At 43.4% G+C, this 26,307-nt stretch overlaps 2 pseudogenes; both read left to right on the forward strand.

Moving 5' to 3' along the window:
• Positions 1 to 1,761: 1,761 nt before the first annotated feature.
• On the forward strand, positions 1,762 to 25,683 carry LOC129082262 (annexin A2-like; annotated as a pseudogene).
• LOC129082397 (uncharacterized) lies at positions 4,150 to 4,312 on the forward strand (annotated as a pseudogene).
• Positions 25,684 to 26,307: the final 624 nt, after the last annotated feature.

Here is a 26,307-nt window from a genome sequence, read left to right on the forward strand (position 1 = left end):
TAATGATGGCTTGGCAATGATGATCTCCTTTAGCTTTACCTTGTCTCGGAAGCACTTTATCTGTCCTTCCATTCTAAGAAGGGACTGGCAAGAAGTAGTCAAAGTGATGGAAAAGCAAGGACCTGCAACCTAGATTATTCTCCAGCAAATAATTTTTTTAAAGATTTTATTTATTTATTTTTGGAGGGAGGGGGAGGGAGGGTGAAAGAGAGGGAGAGAAACATCAAGGTGGGAGAGAAACATCCATCGGTTGCCTCTCACACGCCCCCTACTGGGGACCTGGCCTGCAACCCAGGCGTGTGCCCTGAATGGGAGTTGAACCGGCGACCTTCATGGTTCGCAGGCCTACACTCAGTCCACTGAGCCACACCAGTCAGGGCTCTCACTCAACTTTGGGTTTATTCCCAAGCTCGTCTATAGGTGGACAGGCTGTCAGTGGGTGTAGCCAGTGGGATATTTGAGGAGTATCGAGTAGAATAAACTCACCCAGCCAGGTAGGGTCCTCACTGTTAGTACCTGCCCAACCTCCCCGTTTAACAATATACTCTGTATGGCAAATTGGGGGCAGCTGTAGACGCCTTAACTCTCTCCTATGGAGAGGTGGGTTTTGTTTCCTTGAAATCTGGGCTGGCCTACGAGAGCTCTGACCAATGAAGAGTGAGAATCAATGCTGTGCCAGGTGAGGGAGCTGGCAGGGCCCCCTTGGGCCACGTGTCCTCGTGGAGAAGGGTCCAGCACAAGGCTGGTGAGGGGGGCCATTGCCACCAGTGGACTCCACTGCCTGGCCCCGACACCACAAGGCGGGACTGACTGCTGAGCCCTGCCCCAGGGCTGGCCCGCAAAATATCACCACGATAAACTCATGGTTGTTTTAAGCCTCTACGGTTTGGCAGCTTCCTGCATAGCAATAGGTGACCAGAGTTCCTCGTAAGGTGTGCACCTGCGCTGGTTGCTCCCTGTCCTCCTCTGGTGGCAGTAACGCTTCCCTACTCGGTGTACTGCATGACAGTCACCATCCAAGCTCCATGCTCTTTCCAGTCCTCCCCTTCAAGGTGCCTGGTTGCCGGCACCTTGTCGTCATGCAACCATTGGTTAGGTGAGGCGTCTGCAGCAGTTGCGACGTCCCTTCCCCTTGACAAAGGGAACATGGTGGGACATATGCTGCAAAACTTCTGAGACCAGGCTGGGAAGTGCTGGACGCATCACCCTGACCTCTGCCTTAGGATGCGGGCTGCGGGCCCTGGGCAGCTGCCTGAGAAGTACAGCCACCCCGCAGGCTGCTCCATGCTGGAGAGACCACAGAGTATGGGGACACTGGGGCGCCTGGCTTTGGAGTCTTCCCAGCTCCGCAGGCAGACGAGTCAGGGAAGGAGAGACCCACCGTCTGACTCTAGCAGTCTGAGAGCTGCCTCACTGGGCCCAGAGCCATAGCGCATGATAGTAAAGTGCCTCCTGTGTCTTGAGGCCCCACAGTGTGGGTGGTTTCTATGCAGCAACACATAAGGGGAACACCTGTATTGTTCACCTATGTCTTAGCAAATCGTCTCACTTGGAACATCACTAGAGTGAGGGGCATGTGTGCATGTGGGCCCTTATTTCTCTGATTAATAATTAGTCTCTAGGCTCCAGGAGGACTGGGATGGTACTGGGTGCCTTTTGTGTCCACTCAAAGGTTCCACTGGGCAAGCGGAACAGATAGGAAATGAGGGGGAAGAGGAAGGAATAACTGGGAAGGTAGGGAGCTCCAGGAAGTGTGCGAGGATGGCGAGTGAGCAAGTGCCGGGATTCGGGGTGCTCCAGGGGAACGTCGGAACCACGGCCATGCGATGGGGAAGAGCAGGCCTGGGGGTTGTTTTTCAGGATGACGTGCAGGTGTGACAGGCCCTTCTGTCCTGTCTCTGTTCCAATCGCTGAGGATCATAAAGACCCCGTCTCAGGGCCAGGAGCTGGGCCCACCCCGGGTTGTGGACTCCACCTGTGACTCCATTTTGTTTTCTTGATCCTGCCAGTGCATCTGCCCTGACTCCAAAGGTGACGGTATATTCAGTGGGTTCAGCGAAGGCTGCCGGCGAATGCTTTGTCCCTGATCCATCTGTCGTCGTTGCCGCGCTAAACGAATACAGCCCTTCAAGGGAAGCAATGTGCCTTAGATTGGGGGTTGTTGGTATTATATTTGTTAATGCTTTGTAGAAACAAAACAACAACAACACCAACAACACCCCAAAACGCCGTTAGTTACTTTGGCAAATGGACTCTGAGTCACTAGACTCTGGCAAAAGTATCAACCTCAGATGTACCCAGTAAACTTAAAGGTAGATTAGATCATTGTTCACTGGGAGATGTGGGAAACTTCTGTGAAGAAAGCAAACTATATGTGTCCTCATTTGTAGACTTCCAAGCCAATTTCAGAAGTTGAAGTTTAAAGGAAACCTGGGGTGGCCATATGAGCTGGACATTCCAGGCTTTGGAGCAGGACGGTGGGCCCCAGGCGAGAGGCACTTGGTCCTGGTCATGATGTCTCTCAAGGAAGAAAGCACGGTTGTCTTTCCCATACCACAGCTTATTATGATTTCCAGCTGAAAGAAACTCACATTTGTCCCAGGGGAGGTGAAACACCCTTTCTAGAATGGCTTTCAGTTTTCTTATTTCAAACAGAGGGTTTGATTCTCTAAAGTAACAATAAAACCTTAGGTTTTAAACTTTTATTTTTCTAACCAGACAGGAGTTAATAGGTCTCTCAGATACACTTCAGAGACTGAAGAAGGGATGTCTGGTCAATCTCTTAGGTAGATTTTATAAATCTCCTGTTTTTCCTATGAATCAATAATGTAATGAAATAGATTGGACCCAGTGACATGTTGTAATGTTAGCATTTTTACCTTAAGATCTAAAATTCATGGGTGTTTTTAGTAGGTCAAATTAATGTCTTGAGAAATTGAAGCTTTGATATCAGAAAACTAGTACGTTTTTTAAACAAAAACCACCTCTGTGTGTGGCTTTGGGAAATGATTTTATCTTGATTTCCTTCTCTGAGAAATCGACCGTGGTCACAGAGATGAACTACGTCTGGTCTTCATTGATTCCGGCGGCACTTGGCGTCCCATTAACATGGCTACCATATTGGGCAAACTCACCTTCACTGGTATTGATCTAATTTAAGTGCCATGAAATTACTTGGTCAAAAGTTCATTATATAGGAGTGGAAACATTTCAGAATAATTCCAATTATTTTTAATAGGGCTTAGGGGTTAAGAGGAACTATAAGACGATGCAGTCATTGTTTTTGTTAGCATTCCTTGTATTGAAGTGACCTCACACACACTCTAGAAGCTGATCATGATGAAACTAAGGCTTCTACATAGTTTGCCTGGTTTTGTAAAAACAAACAAACAAGCAAATGGGAAAAAAAAAGCCCCACCAAATTTGACACAATTTCTCCAAAGTGTTTTGACAATAACAGGATGAAGTTCTGATTATGAGGAAGCAAATCTTTCTCAGAAAAAACTATAGTCAGAATCCAGGTTATCTCTGAAATACATGCAAACACTGAACACTGGAATATTTATTTTTTAGGAGATGCCTGGTGGGCTGAAACACCAGGCTACAAAGCCAGGCACATCAGCAGCCCAAGGGACACCTCAAGGGGGTCTCTAGTTTCCATCCTACTGTGTGTGGATGACCCGAGGTGCTGCATCCTCCATTCCCATGGCCAGTGCTAGCGTGCTCTACACCAGTGCCTGAGGCTTGACTGGCCCCGTCTCACTGTCTTGAGTATCTTAATCACGTCATACCTGGTTTTACATAAGGAATTATGGAAATTTATGCGACAGAGAAGCAAACTAGTGAGTACCATCATCAACTTGAGTTTCCTCTTTTTATTTTGCAGAAGAGGAAACGGCTTCAGATGGCCTCAGGGGTTTTCTGCTTAAGCCTCTTTTTCCAAGAATCACCTTGCCTCCTAAAATAGATGAGTGAAAACTTCTCCTATTGGTCATGGGATACCTGGTACTTTCTCCTTTTCCGTGAATCAAAGGCCCTCTTTACAGTGACTCAACACCTCTTGATGGGTTAATCACAACATCCTTGGTTTCTTACATTTTTAACTCCCTAAAACATCATGGAAAATCATTACTCAACATTGTGTGTGCTATCGCTTCTTGGCCTTTTGGCTAAGATCAAATGTAGTATCTGTTATCAGTTTAACTATGTTTTCTTTTTCTTTTTTTTTTTTCCTATAGCATATGGGGTGTGGTTGAGGCAGGATAGTAAGAAGCTAGGAAAATTCTTTGACAAGTGGAATAAGGAAACTGAAACAAAACAAGTAAACAAGACCCAACAATATGAGCAATTTACAGCCTGCTAATGAATCACAAGGTTTTATCTTCTCTCACCAAGGACACACAGAAGCAAATGGTCTGCACGTTCCAGGCCGTCCTGGGGCAGACTGGCCTCGGCCCTTGGGCCCCCTTCAATAAGATTCTTCAAAAATATAACTAACCAGAAAAATAACCCTGATCCTCTACACACATGTTGATGAATCAACACATTGAAAGGTCCCTGAAAAGTTAATGAATATTCCATTAAGGCCGTTCCTAGAGACCTCCACTAGTATTCCAGCAGGCCAAACAAAAATAAAAAGCCTCAAGGAAAGGACTCACGGGGCACTCTTGCCAGAGCACACCTATGCCTTGTGCCTCTGCTGTTTTTCCCCCCAAAGCTGTAAGGAACCGCAGGCGACTTGCGACTAGGCGGGCAGCAGGTCGGGGGAAGCGGGCAGCGGGCAGCGGGCAGCATCTGCTCCTCTCGGGCTGACCTCTGGAACCTGTGCCCAAGGCCCCATTTTTCTCTGACATTCTCTCTCCCGTTGCTTCTTCTACCTCAAGCCCTTCCTTTCTTTCACTGTCCCCAGCTTTAATAAACAAACTCTCAAAATCACCTGGACCCATGTTACAAAATCACTCCTACACAAAGTCAAGAACCCACGCACTTCTGGTGTGTCCGCAGCACGCCGGCTTGGGGCGCAGCCCCCGTCTGGTAACGTGGTGATACTTGCATTCAGGGACAGAGGGTACTGAGAAGAAACAACATTGCACTTACATTGAGTTTCTTAAAAAATACCTTTTGTTGTAATATTTCATTTCCATGTAATAAAAGAACGTTGATTATTTTATAGTGAAAAAAATGATTTTATCTCAAATTGGCATGAGTCGATCGTAGTTTCATAACAAGTTATTCCACCAAACAAAAAGATGTGTGCAGGTATTTAATCATAAAAACGGTCTTAGAGATTACAACAAGTACTCTGATGCCATACCCTTGGGATGCTGCCCTGATCCTAGTGCTAAAGATAATCTTGCTCTTCACACCTAGTGTTCTAAAATCCAGAACACTCACACCACCAAATACTAGTGAGGCTGTGGAGCAACAGGAACTTGCTGGTGGGAAGGCAAAATGGTACAACCGCTTTGGAAGGCAGTTTGGCTGTTTCGTACAAAACTAAGCATGCTCTTGCCCTATGATCCAGCAATCACACACCTTAGTGTTTTCCCAAAGGAGTTGAAAGCCTACGTCCACACAAAACGCCTGCACGCAAATGTTTATCATGGCTTCGTTCACAATTACCAAAAATTTGGAAGCAACCAACAAGTCCTTCAGGAGGTAAATGGAAAAATAAACTGTGGTACAGCCAAACAATGAAACATTCAGTGCTAAGAAGAGTTGAGCTATACAGCCATGAAAAGACTTGGGGACTTCTTAAATGCTTGTTACCAAGAGAAAGAAGCCAGTCTGACAAGGCTACGTGCTGTATGATTCCAGTGCTATGGCATCGTGGAGAAAGCAAAAGTATGGAGGCAGTAAAAAGACCAGTGGTTGCCAGGGGTATGGGACAGAGAGAGATGACTAGGCAGAGCACAGAGGGTTTTTAGGGCAGGGAAAATACTCCGAATTATATTATGATGACATTATGCATTTGTCCAGACACACGGAATGTACAACACCAAGAATGAGCCCTAAGATAAACTGTGTACTCTGGGCGATCCTGATGCGTCGATATAGGCTCATCAACTGGAACAAATGTACCACTCTGGTGGAGAATGTTGATGGCGGGGGAGCTGGGCATCTGGAGGGTGGGACAGGAGGCATACAGGAAATCTCTGTAATTTCTACTCAATTTTGCTATGAATCTAAAGCTAAAAGTCTAGAAAATAAAGTCTTTTTAAAAATAATAATAATAATAATAATAATAATCTAATTCTTCAGTTATTGTTACTAGTTTAGCACCACCATTCATTGGAGTCCCCCTTTTCTTAGTAAAGTGTATTTCTCCTTCTGATTTTTTCCCTCATGCTTCCTCATCTCTGACTTTTCATTCTAATGCTTTGCACATTTATTTGTTTACTAAATTTTGAAAAATTCCTGGTTAAGTTCTAAGTGAAAAATGAACAAACAAATGAAGCATCTTGGAAGCATGTGTGTTTAACAAATTTTGTTCACTCTCTCCCAACTGACGCTGTACCAGTAATGCCATGAACTGTGCTTATGTAGCTTGTCATGAAATGTGCAAATTTGATCTTTCCTCATATTCAATTTCAGGCACAGAGTATGTCTTTCAAATCCTCGGTTTTCACGTCCAAAGATATTTCTATTGCTTTTCATATGCTTAAATAAATTTCTATTTCATTAAATTGAAATATCCTTAATAATGTCATTTTAAGAAAGTTTCTGGGAATGGTACCATTTCCTCGTTATCATTTCATAGTAAATTTTAATTAAAAAAGTGTTACCACCTCAAAGTGCCACAGCTACTTGAGAGATTCAGAGGACGTGAGAAATATTTCCTCTACACATGTACTTAGCGTGGTGAATATTCATGAAAACATAATTTTTTAGAAAACCACCCTCTCCTCCCCAGGCTAGTGCTTTGCAGTTGTTTGGCCATTAGCTGGTCTGTGACTTCTGGGTCATTAAGGAGAAAACGATCCGTTACTGATTTTAAGTTGAATCATCCAGTATTGTATTCCCATCGTGACACACACTCAAGAAGCTTCAACTTTTTAAATTCGTTAAATTTTAAGTTTACCTATTGACCTTTTTTGGAGGGGGGCGGGGGATGGTCTATGGTTCTGTAACAGATTTGTGTAAATGCCATCACAATCAGGATCCAGGACAGCTCTGGCTCAGTTGGTTGGGCATCATCCTGCAAAGCGAAAGGTCACTGGTTCGATTCCTGGTCAGGGCGCATGCCTAGGTTGCGGATTCAGTCCCTGGTCGAAGTGCTTATGAGCAGCCACCGATCGCTGTTTCTCGATGTTTCTCTTTCACATCGATGTCCCTCTCCCTCTCTTTCTTCCTCTCTTCCCCTCTCTCTAAAAATAAATAAATCAAATCTTTAGAAAAGGAAGAAGAACATTGTGATGATACAGAAACAGTTCAACAAATAAAATAAAAACAAACTCCCTCATGTTGATCCTTTGCTGTCACCCCTCATCCTCCCCTGGCCTATGGCAACCGGTGCTGCTTCTCCATTCCTTGTGAGTTTGCCTTTTCCAGAACGTCACATAAAAAGAGTCATACACTGGGTGATATTTTGAGAGGGCTTCTTTCACTTGACAGAATGCCTGAGAGATTCACTGGTGTTCTACAGGTATGGATGGCTCCTTTTTATTTATTGCTGAGTACTATTTCACCTTGTGGATATAGAACGGTTTACGTCTTCACCTGTGGGAGGACATTGGGGTTGTTTCCAGTTCTTGGTTGTTATAAATGAAGCCTTTATGATCATTTGTGTAAAAATATATTTTCACTTTTCTTGGGAAATTACCAACAACTGGAACAGATGGTAACTGTAAATTGACTCTCCTAAGAAACTGCCAAACTGTTTTTCAGAGTGGCTGTGCCATTTTGCATTCTAGTCATCACTGTAGATTAGTTCACATTTTCCCCTGCCCTCTTCCCCTTGGTATCTTTCAAAATTTTTGTTTGTCTTTAGAGTTCTGGAGTTTTACTATGATGGGCCTGGTTAGGAATGTACTATTACTATTATTATTGTTATTGTTATTATTATTATTTAAAATTAAGTAAAACAATTTCTTTTTAATCTAAAAACTAATGTTCCTCAATTTTGGAAACATCTCAGCTTTCATCCCTTCAATTGTCACCTCTCCAGCACTCGGTTTCATGACGTTATTTTTATTAACTTGACTGGCCATGAGGCACCCAGAGGAAGTACTTTTTCCGGGCTTGTCTGTGAGTATTGCTGGGTGACATGAGCATTTGGATCAGTGGACTCAGTAAAGCACATTGCCCTCCCCAGTGAGGGTGGGCATCATCCAATCTGTCAAGGGCTTAAATGGAAATAAAGGCAGAGGAAGAAGGAATGTACACTTTTTTCTTGCCTCACTGCCTGAGCTGGGGCCTTCGCCATCTGCCATCTCCTGCCCTCACACGGGGATTTGTGTCATCAGTTCTCCAGGGTTTCAGGCCTTCAGACTCTGAATCACATCACAGGCTCTCCTGCATCTCCGCTTGCAGAGCATAAGTCGTGGGACTTCTCAGTCTCCATAATCACATGAGCCAATTCCTAAGAGTAAATCTCCTTTATGTCTCTGTCTCTATCTCTATCACCTCTCTCTCTCTCTCTCCCCCCTTATCTATCTCTATCTCTATTTCTATCTCTATCTATCACCATCTCTTCCTGTTGCTTCTATTTCTCTGGAGAATCCTGACGAATACAACTTCCCTTCAGACGTTTCTTTCAACATATATCATATCTCAACTTTTCCCCCCTAATTTCCATCTCTTCATGTCTGCTCAGTTATGGGAGATTTTCTGTGCTCCCAATTACTAAATCTCTCACTTGAAGGATTTGTCCTCTATTTAGTCCAAATTCTGAGACTTTAGTTATCAAGAGATCTAATTTTTTTCATACTCACCTCTGTTTTTGCTGCAATGATATGTTTTATTTTGAATGGTCCTGTTCCATGGATGCCGTTCCCTCCTTTATCAATGTGAGGACTGAATATCTTCCCCGGATTTCTCTAGAATGCACGTTCTAAGGTTTTGCAACTTGATTGTGGTCAATGTGAATGACATACCTGCAACGGTGTGGTGCACAACCCGTGGGCTGTACACAACAGACCCAGGACTTCTATTTTTCATACCGCTGGACTTTCTCATGTAATTATTGAGGATAAGCTTATCTCCTGTGGGAATTTTACTTCTTACGTGCCCTGAGTTGTGGTTGTCTCCCAATGATGCAATCTCACTTTGACCCTCAGGTACATGGCTCCCAACCAGACCATTGGTTAATGACCTTGCTCTGGACTCCGGTGATGGTGCTGAGTCAGCCACACTCACGCGCATGCTGCCGATTTCCACTCAGGACCCTGGTACAGAGGGATTCCAGTTCTTCCTACGGGGCCAGGCATGGGTCTGTTTGGGGCTCTGACTGAATACATGACTGTCCTAGTCTGAAGTGAGGCTCCTGTGTGACATGGAGCTCTCTACCCCTTCTCCTGCTTTCACCTCCAAAGAGGAATTAATGAAAGGTATAGAAAAATGGGGAGAGAAAGGGACCCACCGATTTCAGCCCCAAGTTTGTTAAAGATACCTTCTTTTCTTCTTCTTCTTTTTTTTAACAGTATATCCCGTTTAAAAAACATTTACGCGTGACTAAATAAAAAAGAGAAAAAGAAAAGTGCTGCTTTCCCAAACATTCTAACTTCCCAGGAAATAAAGCTTTGGCAGATTGTTAAGTTTTCAAAGTGAACAGGAAGGGTTTGTCATGGAAGATGACAAGCACAGACACTGAACATATCAGTTTCCAGATAAATTTCTGAATTGAGTAAATTACTAACTTTTCCATGTTTGCAGTCTAAGGTTTTCACAGTTTGAGAAATACTAAAATCTTGAATTCGTTTCTTGCTTTAGTTTTAATTTTATGAGAAAAAGATGAGTCAGAAGGAACTAGAGCTAGGGTGAGTTGATCAAACTTGGCAAAGCCCGTGAGATGAAACTTTTACAGCGTACAGATGTGTATTAATAAAACCTGGGGCTTCTCAGTTGAGAATGACAGTTTTGTATCTGAAGTCCTGAGAATCTGGCTTCCATCAATGGCTTCAGTTCTATCGATATGGTCTGAGTCGGAGTCCGGTGAGGTGCTGCGTTGACAATGTGGGTAGAGAAATGCCTGCCCGGCCCTCCTTGCTTCTGTGCTCCCAGTTGTCAACTGGCTCCTCTGACTTTGAGGTCCACCCCGGTTTGGATGTCTCCTACCTTGCTCAGGGCAAGGTGGCTGGGGCGTGGGGACATGAACAGGCAAGATACAAACAGGACCGGAACTCACTTGTCACTTATTAGCAGTGATGGTGAGCAAGTCACTTAACATTTTTTAACTCCCCACTTTAGGATGGAGTCTTACCCCTGGAGCTGTGAAGCTGTGGGAATTAAATGAGAGAAGGGTATATCTGTTTTAGGCCGCAGGCGAGGCCTACCAGTGAATCTGGAAAGTGACCTTATCCTGCTTGATCTTCCGCATGTTTTCCCAAAACAAACAACACAGATCTGCCCACTGACAGCCAGGGTTAACCCAGGAAAAAAGTGAGGTATGTTAGGAAAGTTACAATCATCGTTTCACTTTCACTTCTTTCCTGCCACCGTAAGTCAAAAAGAAGGAGTCGTGGACCTTCGTTAACTAAGCAGTTAAAAATCAAGACAGCCAACTCAAACGTATTCTGTGTAAAACCCCCTAGAAGCATAAAGCAGCTGCAAAGATCCTTCTGTCACTTCTCACCTAAAACCCAGGACACCAATAACTGTCTATTGTGACACATCCTACTGACGGGAGTCCTCTAAGAACACAGTTTCAGAGCAATCTCATAGTCAGGTAAATACTCAACCCACCCTCCTTTGGAACCATTCCTCTTGATTTTGTCATGGTCATTGCCACTGAACTCCTCCTGATAACTCTTCATGCACTTCAGGTCAGTTGTCATCACTCTGGGTTCCTGCCATTCAGTGAACAAACTTTTCTTTCATCGTAGGTTCTTACTTTTCATAGCACTACTAATATTGTTCTTTGAACCACCCACAGGGACAAATATGTATAAGGAAGCACATATATGTACATATGTATACACATGCTCATGTACATGTATATCCATATGCACATAGAGAGAAATCAAATACATAATTATGTAAAATTCCTTAGGAACCAAGATTTTCAACAACAGAGAAGGCATACATCTTTATAATCGGGCTTAAGTAAGCCCCCTAAAAACTTAACATTTGCTTTGTACTGGTGTGTATTGGCTCATAATGTGATCTTAAACACACACCCCATCCCCCAACACAAAGCCTAAAATCAAAGACAACGCAGCCACAGTGCACACACTCCCCATCCTCTGACCTCATACTATGGTCTCCAAATGCAAATTTTCCCTTAAAAGGAATCGAGTCTTCTAGAGAACGGCTGTTCTGGGTCAGGTACAGTGCAAGATGACCCGGAGACATCGTATTGTGGCCCAACAGAGAGATATTGCCAGAGACCAAGGAGCTGTGGCCGGACCCAACCTGGAGACGATCTCACAGGCAAAGACAGGACAATTGATGTGACCCTGACAATAAGTGAAATGTACTGAAGTAAAGCAGATGCATAAAGTTCTGTGTGTTTATAATGACAATAAAAATGAAAGTCCTCATAAACAAACAAGAAGAAGGAGAAGAAAGAGGAGGAGGATGAGAAGAAAGTATTTACTCTGTGTTTCCTCTACGGACTGTATTTCAGCTTAACCAAATAATTATAAAAGAATTCTACCTAACAAATGCAGAACAAAAAGTCAAAATAAAAAAACCTCCATTTTGCAACCACTAGTGAACAAACAGATTTGGGCAAAACATGATTGCTAAAACCACGAAGCTGATTTGGGGGAACAGGCTGACCACACCTTGACCTGCAACTGATCAACCTCAAATCCACTTAAGCTGGGTTAGCAAGGCATTAGAAGTGCAAGAGAAACTACCGGCACTGAGTGTGGAATGTTCATGCTAAAAGTTCCAACCAAGTCTAAACAAGTCTCGCACTCCCAACACCAGCTTACAGGAGCTCCGGGAAGAAAGGAATGTGTCACAGTGTGTCAAAACTGAAGAAAAGGGAAACCAGAGTTGAAAATTCCCTGACTAGACAAAACCAGTTTAGTCACACAAGCAAATCTTAATTTAGCTTATTTTGCAAGACAAATGAGGCTCATTTGACCTGGTTCACTTCTTGCCCATGCCTTTGAAAATCATAAGTGAAACTTAAGCTGTTCCCCTAGTTTGTTCTCTCCGTCTATGAGTCTGCTTCTGTTTTGTTTTGCGGATTCCACGTGTAAGGGAAATCATACAGTATTTATCCTTCTCTGTCTGACTTACTTCATAAAACAAAACAGAAAAAAAGACTTACAGACAAAGAGAACAAACATGGTTGCCAGGGGTGAAGGAGGTGAGGGAAGGGTGAAAAAGGTGAAAGAAATAAGAGGAACAAATTCCCAGTTAGAAAATAAATAAGTCACAAGGATGTAAAGTACAACATAGGGAATATAGTCAATAGACTCATAATAACCTTGTACAGTGACAGATGGTCACTAGACTTAGTGTGGTAATCACTTTGTTAGGTGTACAAATGCTGAATCACTATGTTGTATGCCTAAAACTAATATATTACATGTCAACTACATCTTAGGAAAAAATAGAATAATGAACAAATTGTTCCCCCTGGTCGATACGAGGGAATCACTAATTCCCTTTCATTTAAGAAAATTCTAATGTTGAGACCAGCCACTGTGAAGAATAAACAGTCCCTGTCTCCACGCTATATAGGCAGCTTTGTTACTCCGTCTCCGAGCACTCATTCTGGCCTGAGTGCTCCCAGTTTGCAAAACTTTTTGGTGCGTGCACAGTAAACTTTTACTGATTACTACTTCAGTGATTCATTGGTTTTACTTTCAAATTTTTTTCTGAACTTTTGACAACCGTGAGGATGCAACTCAGCAAGATCTAGTAGGCTGTGGGAAAGGGCAGGCCAGACATATGGCATGAGCACAGGAAGAAGGAGGAAAATAGGGCATGGTGAAGGAGCTTAAGAGACTTCTCAGCCAAATGTACCAGGTGAACCTTGTCTGGAGTCTATTTGAACAAAATGACTGCAAGAAAACATTATTTGAGGCATTTAAAAACAAACTGGGTATTAGATGGTACCAAGGAATTACTGTTAATTTGGGGAAGTATGATAACGTATTTGGTTAGGTTTTATTAAAGTGCTTATCTTTTAGAGAGACATACGACATATTGAAGAATGAGATTGTGGCATTTGTCTTGAAATGCTCCAAAAAACCTTGGGCAGCAGGGGGAACGGGGGTGGAGAACGGAGAAAACAAGAGGGCGTGCAATGGTGATAATGCCTGAAGCTAGTGCTATGTATGCGGGGATTCATCATATGCTTCTCCCTACTTGTCTGTATGTGTGAAAATCTCTGTAAGAGAGTGTTTGAAGAAAGCGCTCGCAATTGGATTTGGCACTCTCAGCCAACCAATCAAGTAATTAATAATAAATTAAATTAAATTAAAAAGAAAGACGAAACAGAAAGGGAAAGAATTGAGTGTGCCTGCTTGTGTAGAAGGGACGGTGCAGGGAGCTTCAGAAGCTTCTTGCAGGCCAGTGGCTGCCTTCTCCCTGCGTGTGCCCAAATCTGAGGAATTAATACTGCCTGCTATGAGGAGTCAGAAAGCTGGCAGTCCGACACATTACAACCTTTCCCCCTTCTGCCGCCCCCGTCCCATCTCTGCATCAATAATTTGGGAACTGGCTCCTTGCCCTCACTTGTGTGCCGGGTGTGTTTCTCCCTGCGGAAGTTCACCCAGCTGGACAGACACCATCTTAGAGCCATTTGTCACTTTAGGAGTCCCTCACTAGGGCTTGACTCCCTTTGCCACCATAGGAAGCAAAGGCATAGACTTCCAGTGAATTCCAGGGCTCTCCGTGGAAATATTAACCTGTTATAAGGGAGAAGAATGTTGTCAGTTGGGTTCCCTTTGGTTTATTCTGTTTATACACTCTAAAACTTCAGGGCCAGAACATGGGCTCTCATGGGTTCTGGTGAGGATCGTTAACATGAAATCACTTCTATTCCAGAACAATCTACCCACATCATGACTGAAAAAGCTGATGAAGACTTGCGTTTTACCTTGCCTGTTCTTTCTCCTCTTTCCTGGAGACACAGGATATTTAGTGGAAAATGGGAGATGGGAGGTGGGAGATGGGGCTGGGAATATACACACGTGGACACTAGACAACGTGGGGTGTCCAAGGCATCCTTCCTGTACAATACAGCCTGTGGCTTCTATACCCCTCAGAAATGTCTGGGGAATCACAGGGGTTTTTTGGTTTTGTTCTTGTTTTTTTAGAGCTTTTTGTCCTCAGTAGTGGCTTGCGTATCACTCCTGTTCTAAATTTCAGTTGGAAAAAATGAGGTCACTGAAGGCATAGACTAAACTGAGAAGGCTCCTTACTAGATGATGATGATGATGATGATGACTGAGAACTTTTAAGACCTACAGACTTAGCAGGTACTTTTGAGTACTATACAACACAACACAGTATACCTCTGTATACTGTGGTCCCCGACTTGTGGTGGTTCGACTTGTGATTTTTTTGACTACAACAAATGGTGTAAAAGTGATGTGCATTCAGTAGAAACCACACTTCAAATTTTGAATTTGGATCTTTTTCCAGGCCAGCGATATGCGGTACGATACTTTTTGGGGATCTTGGGTGGCAGCAGCGAGACAGCTCTGTCCAAACTTAGGCCAACGTAAGTGTTTTGGGCATATTTAAGGTAGGCCGGGCTAAGCTACGGTGTTCGGTAGGTTAGGCGTATTACATGCATTTTCATCTTATGATATTTTCAACTTATGAGGAGTTTTTCAGGATGTAACCCCACTGTAGGTCCAAAAACATCTGTAAAATTAACTATAGTCACCATGCTGTCCACTGCATCCCCTCATTTACTTATTTTATAATGAGAAGTTTATACATTTTGACCAGCTTCACCCATTTCACACACCCCATTTCTCCATTTCTAGGAATGCGGTTTTTGTGTCGTTGTTGCTGTTTTAATGTCCAAATATAAGTGAGATCATACACTATTTGTCTTTCTCTGTCTGACTTATTTTACTTAGCATAATGCCCTGTAGGTCCATCCATGATGCTACAGATGGCAAGATTTCCTTCTTTTCTGTGGCTGAGTAATATTCCATTGGAGATTTTATATATTTAATCTATCTATCTATCTATGTTTATATCTATCTATCATCCATCCATCCATCATCACATTTTCTTTATCTGTTCATCCATCAGGGTCATTTAGGCTGTTTCCATATCTTGGCTATTGTAAATAATGCTGCAATGAACATGGGGTATATGTATCTTTTTGAGTTACTGTTTTTGTTTCCTTTGAATAAATACCCAGAAGTGGAACTTCTGGGTCATAAAGTAGTTCTATTTTTACTCTTCTGCAGAACCTCCACACTGTTTTCCATAGTGGCTGCTCCAATTCCCATTCCTCTAATAGCTCATTTTAACAAATACTTACTGTGTGCCAGGCACTGCTTTGAGGACTTGACACTCTGAAGCAGATGTATTATGTTGCTGCTCATTCTACAGAGGAAGAAACTGAGTACCTGAGTCCCCACCGGCCCTGAGGGCACAACTGGGACTCAAAGTCCGACGGCCCCTTGCCCACTGACCTTCGTGCAGCTGTCTCCACTTGTTGCTTTAACTTCTGTGTCTGGCATTTTTCAGTTGGACATTGATTCTATTGGTTTTCCCATTAGTAATTAACAAGACACTCACACTGAACCTATGGATCACTAGAACAATGCTACGGGAAGTGTATATATATATATATTTCTTTGTGTAATAACTGAAATAATTAAACAGCTTGATGCCTGCAACGACATTACTAATCACCCAACTTTACATTGTCCTCTATTTTATAAATGTTTCTTTATAAACCTTTATTCTCTTTCCTTATCCTTTGGGAAGCTTTTAAATATCTTTTGGTTTATCTGTTCTCTGAGGTCTGTAGACTTCATTTGTGAAAACATCTGTGTCCTTTCCTCAACATGGGGGGTAGCCTTTTGAAACCATCCTCTCATTATTTTTTGATGCTTGGGGTATTTATACTGTTAAAACAGTTTTCATTTATAGTTTTCCCTAGGAAATAACCTAGTTTATTTGCTAGATATTCAAATATTCTTTTATATATTTTAGCTGATTTTAAATTCACAAGTTTCACCATTTTCCCCTATTTTTATTGCTTTCCGACTTCTCCTTTCCTTAGTTTTTAAAATATTGTTCTTTTCTCAACTTCTTGACTTGAATGCTTAAGTTATTTATTTTCATTATTTTTTTGCTTGCTAAAATTAATACTTGACTCCAGGGATTTTTTTTGAGCAAAGCTTTAGCTCTAACATTGGTACCATTCTGTCAACCAGATAACTTATCATAATTTCTTCTTTGACCCAAATGTAATTCAAGAGATTTTAGAAAAATATACAGGTAGCAGAGTATTTTCCTAATCATATTAGTTAATTTTAATTTTATTGACCTGAGATCAGAAAAAGCCAAGGGTAGCCTTTGTTTTCTTTTACTGAGGCCATCTTTGTGGTTCAGGGCAAAACTGTTCAAAGAAGGATGCAAAAGATGTATACTAACACAGGAAAAAAATTAATTAAAACTTTTTGTATTTACTTTAAAAATTGAAAGCTCTTACTAGTACAATTATCTCATTTATGAACGGTGCAACTGAAACTTTCAAACGGGTTGACTAGCCAAATATATGGCTAATTTGGTTGTCTTCTAATCAGTCACAAGAGACATATTCTTTGTCACAGTGGCTAGGTTCTTCACGAATCAATTAGATCTACTTTACTTTTTAAGTCCGTTTGGCCTTTTTAGACTTAATTGTTATCAAATTTCCTATTCGATTCACCACGGACTCAGAGGAGGGAACTGAAGCCTCCTAGTTCCAACGTATTTCTGTCTATGTCTCCTTGTATTTCTCATAGCATTTAGGTAACACTGTCCAATGCTGGGCTATTTGCTACATTAGGCTTTAACTTGTCATTTATAAATGCCCTTCTTTTATCGCATCGACTACTCTTTGTCCCGAATGCAACCTTCTCTGATAGTATCATTGTAACCTCTGCTTTCTCGGTTTTCCTTCGCCTGGTATGTCTTTGTCCGCCTTTTATGCTCAATATTTAGGTTACTGTATTGAGAACCGTCTCACCTGTAGTATGCACATTGGGTTTTGCTTTTGGATTCCATCTGAGTTCTTAAAACTTATTTTTAACTATGGTAAAGTACACATAACATAAATTATACCATCTTAACCATACTTAAATGTACAATTCAGTACTGTTAAAAACACTGACATGGTTGCGCAAGCATTCTCCAGAACCTTTTTCATCTTGCAAAATTTAAATCTGTAGCCATTAAACAACAATCCCCATTCTCCCTCCTCCCAGATCCTGGCAACCACCATTCTGCTTCCTATGAGTGGGACTGCTTTAGGTACCTCGTCTAGGTGAAATCGTACAGTATTTGTCTTTTTTTGAGTCTGGTTTATTTCTTTTAACATAATGTCCTCAAGGTTCTTCATGTTGTAGCACATGTCAGAATTTAATCCCTTTTTAAGGCTGAATAAATATCCCGTTGTATGCATATACCACATTGTGTTTATCCATTTATCCACGAAGGGCACTTGGGTTGCTTCCAGCTTTGGGCTATTGCGAGTGATGCTGCTATCAACACGGCTGTACAAATATCTCTTCAACATCCAGCTTTTGATTCTTTGGGAGATATACACACACACACACATCAAGAGAAAATGATTTGTTGGATCATATGGTAATTCTGTGTTTACTGTTTTGAGGAACCACAATACTATTTTCATTTTACATTCCCATCAACGGTGCAGCACAAGGTTCCAATTTCTCCACATCCATGCCAACACTTAGTATCCTAGGGGTCTGCTGTTGTTTTTTATAGCAGCCATCCGAATGGGTCTGAGGCAGTATCTCATTGTGGTTTTGACTTGCATCTCCCTAGTCATTAATGGCGCTGAGCATCTTTTCATGTGCTTAATTGGTTCTTTGCCAGTCTTCATCAGACAAATGCCTGTTCAAGTCCTTTGCCTGTTATTAATCACATTGTCTATTTGTTGTTCTTGAATTGCAGGAGTTCTTTACATATTAACCCCTTCTCAGAACATGATCTGCAATAATTTCTGCCATTCCATAGGTTGCCTTTTCCCCTTGGTTGACTGTGATCTCTGATACACAGAACATTTTCATTTTAATGTGGTAAATTTACCATTTTTTTTCTTTTGTTGCCTGTGTTTTGGGTTTCATATCCAAGAAATCATTGCCAAACCTAATGTCATGAAACTTTCCCTTTATGTTTTCTTTTAAGAGTTTAATAGTTTTAGCTCTTAGGTTTAAGTCTTTGATCCATTTTGAGTTAATTGTTTTACATGCTGTAGGAAAAGCGTCCAACTCCATTGCCTTGTAGGTGGATATCTAATTTTACTAACATCCACCTGAGACTTTCTAAGTGAATAAGTTTTTTCCATTAGCACTTAATCATATGGCAAACATCTTTGGTCTCAGCTCCATCATCTTACTTTATATAAAACTTTCTTGTGTACTGCTTCTTTAAAAACACTTGTCCTTCCTCTATGGCCTGTATTTTCTGTACAATTCTTGGGTCATGCTTTCTTTCCTGGATTCTCTATGAGCACAGCTTCACTCTCTTCTAGTGTTGAACGCTGATGTCCTAGTTGCTCATACCTATAAAAACGGGCCCCCAGCGATATTATGGCCCACATATAGGAAAATGTATTTCTTTTCATAAAATACTATGGAGGGGATGTTTCTGGTTGCCAGTGAAGCACTCTTTCGTACGGTAATTCAGTGACTCAGGCTTCTCTCGAAATGTGGACCCACTAGCCCAAAGTGCCTAGGTTTTGCCTGTGTCTAGCTGGCAGAGGGGAGCTTAAGGAAGGGAAGGGGGGTGGGCAAAGCTGCTTCTTTAAAAGCCTATGCCCAAGACAGCACACATCACCCCCACTACGTTACTGTTGGCCAGATCTAAAAGAAGACCCGCCTATCTGCATGCTGTATTAAGAAGTGTAGAAATGCTGTGTGCCCAGGAAGAAGAGAACATGAGATTTCCCTGAGCTTCTGGCAGGCTCTGCTGTGGTGGGTTAGATGTCTGAGTCAAGTCTTATTAACATACTCCTTCTAAGACAGTTGATCTTTTTTAGTGGGTGCCCCAATTATTGTTTCTTTATTTGGAAAGTCCAATTACTTTACCAGGTATGGCTCTATGATGAGTTTTCTATATCATTTTCCCCATATAATGATATTTTTTAAGATCTGCAGATTTGATTCTTCTATTTCAGGAAAACAACACAATCAGAGTTTTGAATACTCATGTGCATCTTTAGTTTTGTTCTCTTCTTTAGGCGTGTATGTTCAACTTCCTGCAACAACTATACTTGAGATTTGCTGTTGTCACCATGTCACATTCCAAATGATTCCTGCAGATTCCAAGAGTATTTGTAGCTTTCATTTGAGTAAGTCCATGTCTTTCGGCTTGCAGGTTGCAACTCATGAATGGGTCATGAAATCCATCTAGTGGGTTGTGACTTGCTGAATTCAATTTCTATTGCTGCGTAGCCCATTACCACAGACTTAGCAGCTTAAAACAACACACCTTTGCTATCTCACAGCTTCCGTGGGCCAGGAGTCTGAGCACAGCCTAGCTGGGTCCTCTGCTTGGGGTCTCACAGGCTGCAGTCCAGGCGTTGGTCGGGGCCCCAATCTCATCTGAGGGCCCAGCAGGAGAAGCATCTATTTCCAGGCTCACTCAGGCAGTGGGTGGGGGTGGCTTCCTTGGCTTGGTGGCCGAGGGCCCTGCTATGTGCTGGCTGTTGAAAGAAGCCGGCCCTGGGGTCCTAGAGGTCCCCCGCAGTCCCTGCCCCATGGGCTTGCTCAATGTGGCCATTCACTTTGCCAATCCAGCAAGGAGGCCCTCTCACTCTAGTCTGAAAAGCCAAAGTCATACAGAGGGTACTGTAACCATGAGAGTAGCATACTCTATTGTCAGAAAGGACTTTTGACACCGACAAGGCAGTGTCCTGCCCTCAGTCAAGGGGAAAAGATTTTACAGAGGTGTGAACACCAAGAGGTGGAAGTCATAGGGTATCACCTTAGGGCCCTATCACCACAGCTGCATTTAAAAAATAAAGTAGAATAGAATTATATAGAGAACATCAGAATGCATCATATGTAATAAGAACATGTATTTCTAAGTGAATATTTTGTTAGTAATACAAACATATTCGTGTGTGCACGCACGCGCGTGTGTGTGTGTGTGTGTGTGTGTGAGAGAGAGAGAGAGAGAGAGAGAGAGAGAGAGTGTATTTCTTAATGATGGTCCAGAACAGAAAGGTGGGAAGCGTCTAACCTAAGAGATCTTGCAAACTCGGAACTGAGACTGTTATTAAACTGTACATAAGCACAGTATGTATTGGGTTGTCCTCTGTTCATCGTGTTCCCATGGCAACCAGAAAGAAAATGCTCTCCCACCCGGTCTTCGTCTCTGTTGTTTCTCATAGCGGCCACTATAGGATTTGAATGGTCAAAGAACCTACATCTACAGCCATTTCCTCTAAGGTTTTCTCATCAGATTCTTCTGTGAAACTCAACAGGCCTCACTGGTTGACACAGTAGGGTAAGCACTGGCTTGTTTTGACCCATTTCTGCTCCTTGAGCTGCATGTGAGGCCTGGTCATGTCATGGTCTCAGGGCTTCTGACTTCCCTCTGCCTTCAGCCGCCGTACTTCACCTATAGAGAGGTTTGTCATTAGAGGCGTTCTCTTATTTTATTTTAGCTGGAATCTCCATTTCTGTTCCTAATTTCCTTGCCATTTTCTTAAGGTTTAAGAGGAGAAAGGGGCCTGAAGAAGCCTCTACTTTGCCACCTCACTTATTTGCTGAGGCAGCTGCAACCTCTGAAATGGGTGCCAGGGTCCCCACACCGCCATGAAAGCTGCCCACGTCCACACCCAGCAGGCACCGAGGCCTGGCCATGGCCACCCCTCTGTCCTCCCACCTTCCTGGGGTGTGGCCACTTCAAGACGGGGCAGCTCAGCTGTGCTGAAGACTCTCCCCAGGCTCCTGTATATTCTGCAATTTGGCTAAATCGTGTGCCACAGTCGTTTCTGGCCTTGGACTGGCCCCTCGGGCTTGGGCACGCCTCCTTTCGCCGGCCTCGGGAGCCTCCGCCTCCATTTGCGTTGGTTCCTGCCGTTCACCCGTCCCGGGAAGGGGCTGAAGCGTCATCCCTCCCAAGGCCTCCTGTCCTCCTTTCCTCCTTTCCCACCACTCCTTCTTCCAGGGAGTGGATGGCTTTGTTTCTTTTTCCTCTTCCCCTCTCTATTAGGTGTCTACTGATCTGGGAGAATTATTGGCTCTCTGTGAATATAGTGATTCTACCTTTTCTTTTTCTCTGCTTTCCCTCCAGCTTGAACAAACAAAATGGTGGCGGCTTGGAGGCCTGGGTTGCCCCTCCCCATCCTGCCCCTGCAGTCAGAGAGAGGGGCTTCTCCTCTCTCAGGTTCTTTGGACCTTTTCCCCATTTACTCCCTTTTCTCAATATCATGTGACGTATGGGAAGAGGGACATTCGAGAGAATCTTCAGGCTTAGCTCACCCACCGCTCCCCCCTTATTTGGGGAAGTGTTCCGAGGTTGGTAACTTCCCCAAACCAAGCCCGCTGTTGAGTTTCTTTCTCTGACCATCACTTTTCAGAGGTGATGGCTTTCAGTTTTTCCCCTTCTCCTCGCTGGCTACCTGATGATCATTCTGTTTGAGCTTCTCATGTCCTTGTTGCCAGTAGCAGTAGAGGCAACCCAGCTACCTTTCGCTGCAAGTTCTAAATATTATTTTTAGGTGATGTTTTCAAGGGGTTGTCCCCTTTTCCAGAAGCAGCGTGACCCCACACTAGCCCATGGATGAGGCTCACTTACCGTCCGCACACATGATTAAATTTCCTACCTCCCTGGCAGGACCTGCTTTCTTGGCATCTTGAGAAAGAGGCAACACGTGATGCAGTTTCTTCTCCTTCTTCCTTCCCCCACCTTCCTTGCCCGTTTCCTCAAAGGAAAATGAAGAAATTCAATTATGCAAATAAATGCAGCACAGAACAAGGCGATGGCCAAATGCAGTTTCTTTTCTTGGTGAGACAAAGCAGTCCCGGGTAAGAACGTCCAGGAGGAAACGAGCTGAGGTTGCCCCTCTCCTTGACACAGAAGCACGGGACTTGCTTGGGCCACTTTTGTGGGCCGCTGTCTCTACATCTTGCTGTCAAAACGAGGCCAGATTTTATTTGCTTCTTCGGGTGACCCAGTGTCCACTTTAAAAATCACAAGGTGCTTAGGGTCTTGCCAAGAAAGATCCCTGATGCTCACAAACCCATACTCCAAGAAAGCAGCGGATGAAAGGAGACACGACTAGACCGTTGTGCGGAGCTGCGATGATGTAAAAGGATAAGCACAGAGACAGCTTGACTGGAACTGAGACCCCGACCCCCTCGTTTGGCTGAGGTAGACAGGCTGAACAGTAATCCAATGTTTGCTGGGGTGACAAGTTTTCAGGGCTGCTGCAGGCGAGGAGATTACCTAAGTTTTTCATAATTAGGCTAAGCTTTTGTTCAATGTGTGCAAAACTAGGGAAAGCTAATGAGCACGGAGTCTCGTCCTGAAGCTGGTGTTCAGCAGGTCTGCTCCGTGGCAAATCTTTATTCTGTGAGTTTCTAGGTTTCAGGGACATGAGGTGATGCTCTGAGACTCACACAGCAATCATCATTCACTCTGCAAATATTTTTTGGAGTATAATAAATAAATCACTGCTCAAGTGACAGATGACTATACAGGTGTCAGAGGACCACATGGTGATTACAAGGCAGAATTTAAAATGTTAAAGGATGAAACACTCAAATTCATGTACAGGACCAAGGACCTCCTGCTGTGAGTCATTAGCCCCACAAATGCTTATACAATCTGAAATTTCACCTTGATTTTTCCCGGTCCCGTATTTCATGCGGAGGAAATACTTTTCCTGTCATCTTCTTGTTAATGTTATTAATGTTATTGTAACGTTCTTATTGTTAATTAAGTGCACTGACATATTTCTGCACTCAAATTAAAGATAGCGTGGTGGGTGTCGGAGTACTTCTGCTTGTCCTCAAGGTTTGGTTTTGTTTTGTTTTGTTTTTCCCCCTTCTCCATGTTAATTCCTCCGTTCTGGCTTGGAGCCAAGTACCCCCCCCCACTTTTATATTTTTCTAGCTCTCTTCAGTTCCCTTGGAAGGAGGCAGGAGATGACAGAAGAACCGAGTCACGCTAGGCACAGCTTTCTGCATATATTGCGCACAGGCGCAGGCGTTGAAAGAGATGCCGAAGTTTGTATCCTTGTTCAGTGATTCCTGGGAAAGTGGGATGGAGCCATTCATCTGCTAAGAACAGGTCTCAAATCCTAAGCATTTCTCCCTTCAGTTTTAGTCTCCCTAATGCCACATTGTTCTCCTCGACTTCTAAACTAAAAACACAAAGTCAAAGCAAAAAGGAGTGTGGGCGGGGAGTCAAGCTCTTGCCAAATGTGTCTGCGTCACACAGGGGCTCATCCTCATGGATCATTCAGGTGAGGGAAGGTGCTCATTTCAGCCTTACCCGAATCGCCATGGGTTTGTTTCCTTTTAGCTACACACATTCGAAAGACATTTTCTAAGGCATCACCTTCCTGTGATATTGTAACCACAACTGATAAACTTACACTTATTTATATTGAAAGAAAGGGTGTGAGCTAATTTTCATTGTCAGCCCACAGCTCTTGAGAAGGTGTGGGATCTATCTTCCTGGGTAAGAGCAGTTACGGAATTCGTCCATTCCCCGCTGACCGACCAATGCTAAGTTCATCCTTTCTCCTTGAAGAATGGTGGGGTTCCGTGGCTGCTTTCCCCACAAGAGCAGAGCCGAAAAGTTGTGCAAGAAGGCATGGCCCAAGAAGCCCAAAGGCCCTGCTATCTAAGCTTTCACAGAACAAGTTGTGGGCCCTGCCATTAAGGGGTCAGGTGAGAAACTTAAAATTTCATTCCTGAGAGACAATTCTAAGTCCAAGATTCATTATCTCCAAAAGTATTTAATTTTTCTCCCTACTATATTGTAGTGTCAAAGAGTGATATCATTTGAATTGGAAGGAGACTTCCAAACCATCCATGCTCTCACCATTGTTTGCAGATGAGAAAATAAAGCCTGGAGAGACTTTCATGAGACCCCCCGCCCCCTCAGTTATCGTAACCTATTTTTTTATGCAGTCCAACTTCAGACCTGTATGAATTAGTCTTTCTGGCAACTCCAAAGACTAAATTCAGGGCAACATTTCCAGCAGTGCACTTGGACTGGATGCCTGTCATCAGTGGGAAAGCTCAAATACACCCCAACCTAGCAGGACTTTGCCTCTGAATGGTTTCTCCACTGTAGTGCATCACGCTTCCAAGCCGGAGGCACAAGTGACCATTTTAGACTTTTCAATCTGTGCGAGCTCAGCTTGGAGGCTGATCACTCTACACCCCCAAATGCATACGGGTCAGTCAAAGCCTACATGAACTTTAATGCCAGCCGGGATGCTTTGAACAATGAAACAGCCATCAAGATCAAAAGTGTGGATGAGGTCGCCATCGTCATCAGTTGGACCAACCACAGCAACAAACAGAGACAGTATATTGCCTTCTCCTACCAGAGGAGGAACAGAAAGGAACTTGGCATCAGCACTGAGGTCAGCCTTCTCCGACCACCTGGAGAGGGTGATTGGGGGCCCATTGAAAACACCTGCTCGGTATGATGCTTCCCGGCTGAAGGCCTCCGTGAAAGAGCTGGGGGCTGATGAGAACTCTTTCATTGAGATCATCTGCTCCAGGACCAGTCAGGAGCTGCAAGAAACTAACAGAGTCTACAAAGAAATGTACAAGAAATGATCTGGAGAGGATGTTCTTTCCAGAGCCTCTGGTGACTTCCGCAAGCTGACGGTTGCCCTCGCAGAAAATAGAAAAGCAGAGATGGCCCTGGCATTGATTATGAACTGATTGACCAAGGTGCCCGGGATATCCAGGATGCAGGAGTGAAAAGGGCCTGACGTTCCCAAGTGGATCAGCACCGTGACCGTGTGGTGTGTCACTTTCAGAAAGTGATTGAAAGGTATAAGAACTCCAGCCCTTATGACGTGTTGAGGAACATCAAGAAGGAGGTCAAGGGAACCCTGGAAAATGCTTTCCTGCACCTGGTCCAGTGTATCCAAAACAAACCCCTGCGTTTTGCTGACCGATTGTGCCCCATGAAGGGCGGGGGACTCGAGAGGAGGACCCGACCAGAATTGCGGTCTCCTGCAGTGAAGTAGACGTGTTGAAAATTAGGTCTGAATTCAAGAGGCGGTATGGCAAGTCCCTGTACTACTACCTTCAGCAAGACACCAAGGGTGACTACCGGAAAGCACTGCTGTTCCTGTGTGGTGGGGACGACTGAAGCCCATGATGGCTCCAGCGTCCACGAGTGGTGCTCCTATACCCCCAGCGAACAATTCTGGAAAATCAGCTTGTGGACTAATAGCCTGTTCTGTGCCCATCCCAGTGAGGGTGACGTTAGCATTGCCCCCCTGCCCCGTCCTTACATCAGTTGCCTCAACATTGCCTGGCTTTCCCATCTAGTCTCTCGTTTAGCCAAGGAAATGCACATTCCAAGGAGTAGGAACTGAAACCTATGACGTGAAACACTTTGCCTCTTGTGTACTGTATCATAAAAAGATGAATAAACTGAATTTCTACTTAGTGAAAGGACTACAAGTGGAAGTGTAGGCAAGGCTAAGGAAACCGTAAAGGGATGCTGAGACACTTACTTTATAAATAAAGAACCTGAAGCTTTGTGAGGAGAAGTTACTAGCTCGGGGTTATAAAAGTGGTCAGTGGCAGCACTGAGATTCAAGCCCAGGGATGTCTTATATGATCCTCCAAATAAAGTAAATTATTTTGCCTTCCAAAATGAGTTTTTCTCTGGAACAAAATGTCATGTTTGCCTGAGTTTGAAGCTAAAAACACCTTCAATGTAAGCACAAGGTTCTCCTCCATTTAAAATCAGACCAAATACATTAAG

The sequence above is a fragment of the Pteronotus mesoamericanus genome, unplaced genomic scaffold, assembly GCF_021234165.1.
Source record: "Pteronotus mesoamericanus isolate MK-2021 breed Mesoamerican mustached bat unplaced genomic scaffold, CSHL_Meso_final scaffold_125, whole genome shotgun sequence".
NCBI lineage: Eukaryota > Metazoa > Chordata > Mammalia > Chiroptera > Mormoopidae > Pteronotus > Pteronotus mesoamericanus.